This window comes from Callospermophilus lateralis, unplaced genomic scaffold, assembly GCF_048772815.1.
Source record: "Callospermophilus lateralis isolate mCalLat2 unplaced genomic scaffold, mCalLat2.hap1 Scaffold_143, whole genome shotgun sequence".
In the NCBI taxonomy this organism is placed as follows: domain Eukaryota; kingdom Metazoa; phylum Chordata; class Mammalia; order Rodentia; family Sciuridae; genus Callospermophilus; species Callospermophilus lateralis.
Genome location: NW_027512573.1, coordinates 699,363 through 708,318, shown reverse-complemented (window position 1 = coordinate 708,318; position 8,956 = coordinate 699,363). Strand labels below are relative to the sequence as shown.

At 44.4% G+C, this 8,956-nt stretch overlaps 1 pseudogene; it reads left to right on the top strand.

Moving 5' to 3' along the window:
- Positions 1 to 506: 506 nt before the first annotated feature.
- Positions 507 to 7,490, top strand: LOC143387889 (transcription factor AP-2-epsilon-like; annotated as a pseudogene).
- Positions 7,491 to 8,956: the final 1,466 nt, after the last annotated feature.

Genomic DNA, 8,956 nt, shown 5'->3' with positions numbered 1-8,956 from the left:
GTACCAAGCAAATTTCACTCTCTGACAGCAAGTTTTAGGGAGGATCAGAAACTTCTCTGCCACCATCTTGAGTAGATTCTGCCTGAGCAAAGAGTTCCCATGGTTAACTGTTATTTCTGAAAACATCAATCCAAAGCAAACTGTGCCTACTTATGAAGCAGGGCTTTTTCACCATTCATATGAAGCTCAGGAAAATGAGGTTTCTTTAAGCACAATTAAATTTGATGCCCTGAGCTTGATATGGTTCCAATAACACTTCCAACTGTCTCCTCCCCAAGGAGCACCAAAAATGTTGTTGACAGGCACTTTTCCCAACTTATTTAATACTTTTGACTGCATAATATTCAAAAGAGTAGTTCTAAATTTAACAAAAGCACTTACCTTGTTTCCAAAAATTAACACATTTGGTTGACTTCACTCTTCCAACAACAGTAACTAAAAGACTGCCAAGTATAAAGTGCTCTGTAGGAGCCTCAGTGATGAACAGCCACATTCAGAAGTTGAACATGGTAAAACACATGTACATGCTCACACACATACTCACTGAAATGCAAGGCAGCCCACTATACCTGGAATGCAAGGAGCAGGCTGCTCTCAGAGGGAGTGGGGCAGGCGCTGGGTACCCGTTGACAGACTTTTCCAAGTGCCATCAGCAGCAGGTCCTTTCCGCTTCCTTGGACCAGCTTCAGGGTACTCACAGGTGAGGACTTTACGCAGGCTGGGCTCAGGGCTGGGTGGTACCCAGGTGAGGCGCCCTCACCCTAGCCAGCTGTGTCCGCTTCCCACCCCTCTTCCTGCAGCACTCACCATTGGGTGAGAGCTCTGCCGCCACCATGTCTCACACCCCGCACTACCTGCCTCATGCTGGTGCACACTTACTCCGTCATGGAGCGCCCTGATGGTGCGCAGCGGCTGGTGGGGCCCATCTGTCGTCTGTGTCCCAGGCAGCCTAAGGACCTGTGCCACCGTTCTACCACAGGCCAGCAGCCGCAGCTGCTCCCTACTTCCAGCTGCCCTACTTCAGCCACCACTGCCCTAGGGCGCCTGGCATCCACCACTGCCCTAGGACCAGGCGCCCAATGCCTCTGCCGCCTTTCCCCACCTGGCCGTGATAGACCCAACCTGATCTTTTCTTAAAATTGGGAGCCATCTTGTCACAAAGCCATGAAAAGATAACTTCAGCTTTACTATAAATTACTGCAAATTCTGAACCTGCTTGGAATGCCTGCCCGTGCCTTGAACTCACCCATGCCTGGCTCTCTGACCAGATAGCAGTCCTCTCTGAAACTTAGTGACACCTCATATATATTGGCCTTCCCTGGCCAGACAACGACCCTCTCTGAGGCTCTAATGGTCCTCATAAATTCTGATGTTGGGGCCAGCAAAAAATGTAAACTACCATTAGTGAGATGCTTGTCAGAGTTCTATTATCTGTACCCCTCTTTGTGTAACTTTCTGGGCTATAAAGCTGGGCTTCAGGAAAGCTGGGGTTGTTGTCTTGTTCCCACCATTTTGGGAGGGAGAGGCAGCCCGGCCAGTCGAAATAATAAGCTTGCTTTAATTTGATTTTAATTGGAGTCAGTGGTCTTTTCTTGTATCCTGGTCTAACAGCTGGGAACCCATACAGCGGCCTGACGCCCCTGGCGCAGCCACAACCTCCACAGGCTTTCTGGCGCTGCCCACAAGCACTCTGAGTCTCGGCTTGCACCATGACTACACCGTTGCAGTGCCCCAGCTACTGCACAGCCTCGCTGATGGTACGCACAGTCTGGCCAATTGTATGTATGGCCTAGCTGAGGCACCGCTCCATCTTCCTGGGCTAGCACTGCATTGTGGCCTGGAAGATCTGCAGGCCATGGATGAGCCAGGAATGAACCTTCTGGACCAGTCTGTGATAAAGAAAATCCCCACCCCCTCCAAAGCCAGCAGCCTTTCTGCGGCCCTCTCATTGGCCAAAGACAGCCTGGTTGGCAGCATCACCAGCCCCAGTGAGGTCTTCTGCTCCCTGTCTGGATGGCTTTCATTGCTCAGCTCAACATCCAAGTATAAGGTGACCATGGGGGAAGTACAGTGGTGACTCTAACCTCCTGAGTGCCTCAACGCCTACCTCCTGAGGGGCGTCCTCCACAGAGTCAAGTCAAAGAATGGGGGTCAGATCGTGTCTACAGGAAAGGCTAGAGAAGATTGGCTCAACCTGCCAGCAGGCTGTAGGAAGGCTGCCAATGTGACACTGCTGACCTCACTGGTGGAGGGAGAGGCTGTGCACCTGGATCAAGACTTTGGCTACTTCTGTGAGATTGAGTTCCCAGCCAAAGCAGCCGCTGAGTACCTGTGCTGACTGCACGCTGACCCCAGGGAACTGCACAGCCACAGAGCATGCTGCTGGCCTCCAAGCAGATCTGCTAGTGGTTTGCTGACTTGGTGTCTCAGGATCGCTCCCCATTGGACAACAGCCACCCAGCACTCATCCAGGAGCCTGGAGTGCAAAGTTGCCTGACACACTTTAGCCTCATCACCCATGGCTTTGGAGGGCCTGCCATCTGTGCTGCCCTCACCGCCTTCCAGAACTACCTGCTGGAGTCACTCAAGTGACTGGACAAGATGTTTCTAACCAGTGCAGGCAGTGCACATAGTGAAATCAAGGCTTCAGAGAAGGATGCCAACATCAGTAATAATCAAATCTCTCATTCATCCTAAGGGGCTCCCAAGCCTTGAGCTAAGACTTAGCTCCTAAGGTGATCCTGAAAGGACTAAAAGGTGGGTTAGAGTCAGGTCAGATTAAGAACATTCATCCAGAAATCCCAGTTGGGCTATGGATAGGAGCAAGGGAGGTGGTCTATTGGTAAGAGCCCAGGTATCTGTCTCATGTGTGCAATTGTCTGACCTTTGCTAAAAAGGGCTTGGACAGGAAATTGGTATAAAAAAGTCTGGCTTGAGGAGAAGAGTCCTACCCTTTAGGGAGTCTGGGCAGCAGTGGGCTCCTAGGGGCAGAGGTTTTCTGCTTTTTGCTAATGGCTGGAGGACATTGTTAACAAATCAGAGGCGCTACTGAAGAGCGGGTGAGCCTCATTGCAGAATCTCCTACCCCAGAAAAAGGTGCTGGAAGGAGGTCCCAGTGAGCTTTTTGAACCCTTTCCATTCTTGGAGCAAAGGGCAGGAGAGGCCCTTGTGGAACACAGCACAACTTGCAGAACTTGAATCCAGGCTGCATGTCACAGCCCTGTTGCTATTTGTCCTATTTATTTATGTTTGATGTAATTAAATTTGAAAGTTAAAAAAAATGCAAGGCAGACTAAGGTGAATGCCCAAAGTTAGTTTAAGAGGCTGTGGGTGGTCAGTGAAGTTAGAGAAAATATTCCCATTTCTATTTATCTCCACTACCATAATCTACTTGCGTTGATCTGATTCCCTTGTTTCCAAGCATCTCAAGACTCACCACTTTTCTCCCCAGCCTACATTCCAGCAGTCTTCAGTTCCTCTAAATCTTCAACTTCCTAATTTTTCATCTTTTAAATTGTGTCCTCTTTGCTAGATTTCAAGGAAAGACTATTCCAAAACTTTCAGTGCCTCAATTCCTAAAATTTGGTATTCTTTATGAAAAATCCCACATAAGTGAGGGAAACAAATCTAAGATCTGTGATCTAATATCTTAGGAAAACTCATCAACCCTTCCTGTCCTCAGCAAGTCACTCCCTCTCTTTCTCTTCAGTAACTGTCCAGAACGTCTAAGATTCTCTGTCAACCCACCATTCATTGATCACTATCATCAGATACTGCTGAAAAACAGTGAAAATCAAGGTCAGAGTGTGAACTCCTTCAAGGTTTGTTTCTCCTACTGACACAGGGATTTTTCTTGTACCATCCTATCTAAATCTTCATTGCTCAAAAGCACAATTTGTCTCCTCAAAGACTGTCCCCTTCATCCCTTTAATCTTCAAGTTGCTCTTCTCCACTGGCTCTTTTCCATTCAGCCTATGTGTGTAAATCTCTCCTTCTTTGCAAGTAACCCTTCTGGAATTCTTTGTGCCCCTCCATCTCATACTATCACTTAATTGATGTGTGTTACTATTTTTTATTATAAAGCTTCATTGTAGAATATTGGAAAAATGAAGAAAATTACAATTAAATAAAGTTGTTCTAATTCCACGATCTACAAGGGATCTTTTTGTTTAACTTTTAAAAATATCACTGTATTCCTTATAGTATTCTATTTTATTCAATTCTACTCTGTTCTATTCAGTTGTATCTATAGGCTGCTTTATTTCATAACAAAATCTGAACTCAAAATAATTTGAATCCTAAAGTCTGCATTTTACAATATCAAGAACACTACCTTTATCACCAAGTATTTCTCAAAAAATGTATTCAGGGGCTGGGGATGTGGCTCAAGCGGCAGCGCGCTCACCTGGCATGCATGCGGCCTGGGTTCGATCCTCTACCCCACATACAAACAAAGATGTTGTGTCTGCTGAAAACTAAAAAATAAATATTAAAAAATTCTCTTTCTCTCTCTCTCTCTCTCTCTCTCTCTCTCTCTCTCTCTCTCTCTCCCTCTGTCTTTAGAAAAAAAAATATATATATGTTCAATGACTTAACATTAGTCCATTGATCTCTGTAGCTTACACTATTTTTCACAAACTGTGGTCAGGTCATAGAATATTTTAGAGTTTGGATTAGTTTGATCATTAGAAATTTGGACATCATATTATCTATGTCTTCTGTTTTTGTTATCTTTTATGAAGTATATGTTAATATTCTTGCCCATTTCTATTTATTTATAAGTCTACCTGTATAAACTATGAGTATTCACACTTTTTCATATATGTAGCAGTAAATTTCTGTCTTTGCTATGTGTCCCTTAATTCTGTTATAATATTTTATACAATGTTTTTCAATTTAGACTGACAATTATTTAGACTTTTTCTGTTGCTTTATGCACCATGAATCATCCTTTAGAAAATTTACATGGTTTTCTTTTTTATATAGGCTTCAGTTTTTTTCATGTAACTATGTCATACCCATGTAATTTATTCCAGCCTGTAAAATAACATGAAAACCAATTTAACCTTATATGCATTATAGTTAACAACAATTCCAGCCACTTTTACTGTTCCTCTCATCTCCCCTGATTTTCTGTTATCTTATCACATATTCTGTAGTTCATCCATTGATCCATTCTTGACCTTCTGCTGCTTTGCTGCTGTCTTAAGGAGGTTAACCTATAAAGACTGTTTTCCACGCTGCCTTATTAAACTGTTTCCAGCACTTCCAGGAGGAGGCATTGGTGTGAGAGAGAAAAACAGTCACCCTCTTGCTGCCTCAGGTGATGTCTTAGGCAGAGGTTACATTTTTCTCTGGCTCCTGTACCTGCTTAGATATTCTACCTTCTACCTGATTCCTCTACCCTTAGACTCTGGCATTCCCACCCCAGCTTAGGGGCATAGTAGCTGCCTTCTCTTCAACATCAGGAACTTCATAGGCTCTTCTAACCAGAGTCATCTTCCCTGTGCTTTAAATACTCAACTTAATTTCAATTTTTCTGTTTGAAACATCACCTTTCCTATTTAGTGACATATGTTCTTTTCTATATCAGGGCTATAATTTTAAATGATTATAGTTTTTATAAAGTAATTTTATTCATCTTTTATAAATTGTTATTATCTAATTTTGTTTTGGAAAAAAAAACTTTCTCTAAGTAAACTTTTAAAGTATTTTTTCAATCTTTACACATTTTATCTCAATAATATACTTATAGACACTCTTACATGAATAAACAAAAGTCTATACACATCTAAATATTTTTACTGGAAAGCTATTTATACTAATAAAAGTGGACAAAAATCAACATGAAATCAATTATGATCTCTATATAAAGGAAATCTGTAGGCCTTTAAAACTATCTAGTAATTCACTACTATAAGAGCATAAATTGTTATGATTATTCTAAAAACCTTTCTGGCAATATATACTAAAATTAAATATATAGATACTCCACTACCCATAAATTCCATTTATAGGTGTAGACCCAACAGAAATATGTAAGTATGTTCTCAAAAAGACAAGTCCAAGAATGTTCCCAGAAACCATTTCATAATATTTTCAGTCTGAATACAACTCTAATATCTTCTAAAAGAGACATGTACATTCTGTATGCATTCACAAAATAATGTGATATCAGTTTGAATGAGAAAAACCAAACTAATAAATGACATGTACACATGTAATGTTGAATATGAGAGCAGTCACAAAAATAACATCCTGCAGGATTCCCATTTGTGTAAAGTTTAAAAATGGGAAATACTAATTGAGGCATAAAAAGCCAGTGGTGGTTTGGGGACTAAGATTACAAGGTAGGGGGTGATTTCTACACTCTTTCATTCTTATGATATATTTTTTAGAAGTTTAAAAATGTTTACAGTAGATCCATACGTATTGATATAGAAAGATATCCCAGTTATGCTGCTAAGTAATACGGTTTCTGAATGGTATGTAAAGAAAGAGTTCATATGTGTAAAAAAAAAAAGCCATATATGAGTTTGTATAAATATATGCACACGTGAATGCACACACATACAAGAAAAGAGATTGTGAAATTATAGGAAAAGAAAATATAACCTCACTTATATTGATTTATATGAAGAAGCACACATACCTCAGGGTAAGAAAAGTTGAGTTTTCTGCTTGTCTTGGCGGGTGGATTTCAAGGAAGTGGCAGGCCTCTGCATCCAAGCTGATCTTAATAGGAGACTCTGCCCACCAGAGTTCCAGCGGACTGCAGAAGCTCACCACCTATTTTCTTCCACAGGGCTCCTGGCTTCTGAATTCCAAAGAGGAAAACTACCTAGAAACATCCCCCATCACCTCTCTCTCCAGTTGAGAGCGCTCTGCTAGCGGTATATATACCTCTTGGGTCAACTCTATTGGTTCACATTAATGCTAATAAGGGTGTGGAAAAAGTAGCAACCCTATTGGTTCAAATTTAGGAATTGCTCCTGCCACCACGCCCCCTGAGGGGAAAACGGAAGTGAGGGTAGAGCACTTGCTCTTTACCAATAGCGTCGTAGGCCCCTGCAGCCGTCAGAGCTCAGGAGCCAACGTGGCATTGTTGCATCCAGAGTGTTGGAGGCAACTTCTTCCTCGCTGCCTCCAGAACGCAGTAGCCTGCACTGCTGTTACCACCACAGCACCGGGAACCGCTGGAGCGCAGGAGCCACTGCAGCCTCCAGAGCACAGGAGATGCAGGATCTGAGGAGCTTCTCCTACCCAACAAGTGTGAGCCAAAGCCACAGGTGCCACGATTTCAGGACGCCGGAGCGCCACTGCCACCGCCGCCAAGCTCAGGAGCCAATGCCGCCACAGTCCCGGTGTCTACAACGCAGGACCCACCGCCACCGCCTCCAGACCACAGGAGCGGCAGGAGTGCAGGAGTCAATACTGTTGCAGCTCGAATGCAGGAGCCTGTGCCACTAAAGCTCAGAGCCATCCACTAAAGGACCCAAGCCAAAAGAGGTATGTGCTGGGAGCCTCTCAGGGAGGGTGAAGTCGCCTTGGGTTGGGGGACTGTTTGGCAACGGGAATCACCACATAAGAGGCGGACTCACCCAGGGTGGGCATCTTCCTCTTTAGGGCTGGAGGTGTGGCCTGTGAGTTTTGGGGTTGTGGGGCTGGAGGTAAGGGGATACCTCTTGTGTCTTTACCGTGTGTGCAGGGGCGGATGCAGCATGAGGATCCTCCAGGTGAGGGTTATAACTTGAGGTGTCTGGGTGGAATCCCATTTCGTGGAGGAAGAGGTATGTGGGTCTCAGTGAGGAGATCTTGAAGGAAAGACAAGCTCCTGGGGATGAGGATACCTGTTGGAGGGGTCGATGTAAAAAGGGATGCCAAAAGGGGCCTAGCTTTCAACAAAGGGGAGGGGTTCAGTTTGGGGCCATAAAGATTTCCTTCCATGCCCCAATATTCTCTAGGAGCTAGGAGGCCCCCTCACTGAAGGTTCCAGGTTAAAGTGTGTGCATTGCTCATTTGGCATGTAGGGTCTCCTTGCCCCTAACTTCCTGTGACAGGAAGATGACAGAATTCGGCTGGCCTTCTGCCTTTTCATTTTCTCTTGGGTAATCCTGGAGCTTATTCTGGCCTCTGGATTTATAACCAACAACTATCCAGGTTCCTGTAGAGGTTGGGAACGTTTACATTTGTGGAGACTAAGGTTAGCATTTTCATGTCTGGACTGGGAGAATGTGCGTGCACAAATATGGCTGTGTGTGCTTGAGGACATGTGGCTGGAGTATGCTTATATGAGAACGTGCATCTGCAGCTCACGTACATTCTGGAGATGTTCGAGTGTATATTTAGGTATTGTATGTATGTGTATCTGTGTTCATTAACTGTTTTTGTGACTCTGTATGTGATGTGTGAATTAGTGGAAATGAATAAGATTATGATTGTGTGTGCTTGTGTGGTGTGTGTGTATTACCCTTCCCTTTTCAGGGACTCTATCACCTCACCCTGGCACCACATTGCAGCTATCTTGAGGGTTGTCATCCCAAGAAAAAGGTGAATACAAAATAAAGGAGACAGAATAGAGAAGTGGAAAAAAGGACGAGGGCAGAGTGAGGCGGAAAGGTGTGAAAAGAAAGGACCAGAGCATGCAGGGAAATCAGGGAAGAGGCTCTTCCCAGCCCTGAGGGCTTCCATTTGGGCAGGTGCTACAGCCACTTCCCAGAGGCAGCATATGACATGGGGCCACAGCTGCCTGCTCTCAGAGCCCTCTTGGAGCTGGGAGTGCACACCTAGGGTTAAGTGGGTGCCGTCCTGGATCCTGAGTTCTTCATTGATTTGCAAAGGTAGCAGCAGTGATTCTGGGAAGACAGGAAATGAACAGAGGGCAGCTCTGGGCAGGGACTCAAGAACCTAAGGACAGTGGCTACCTGAACATGACCAAGAGATGGTGGACCACATG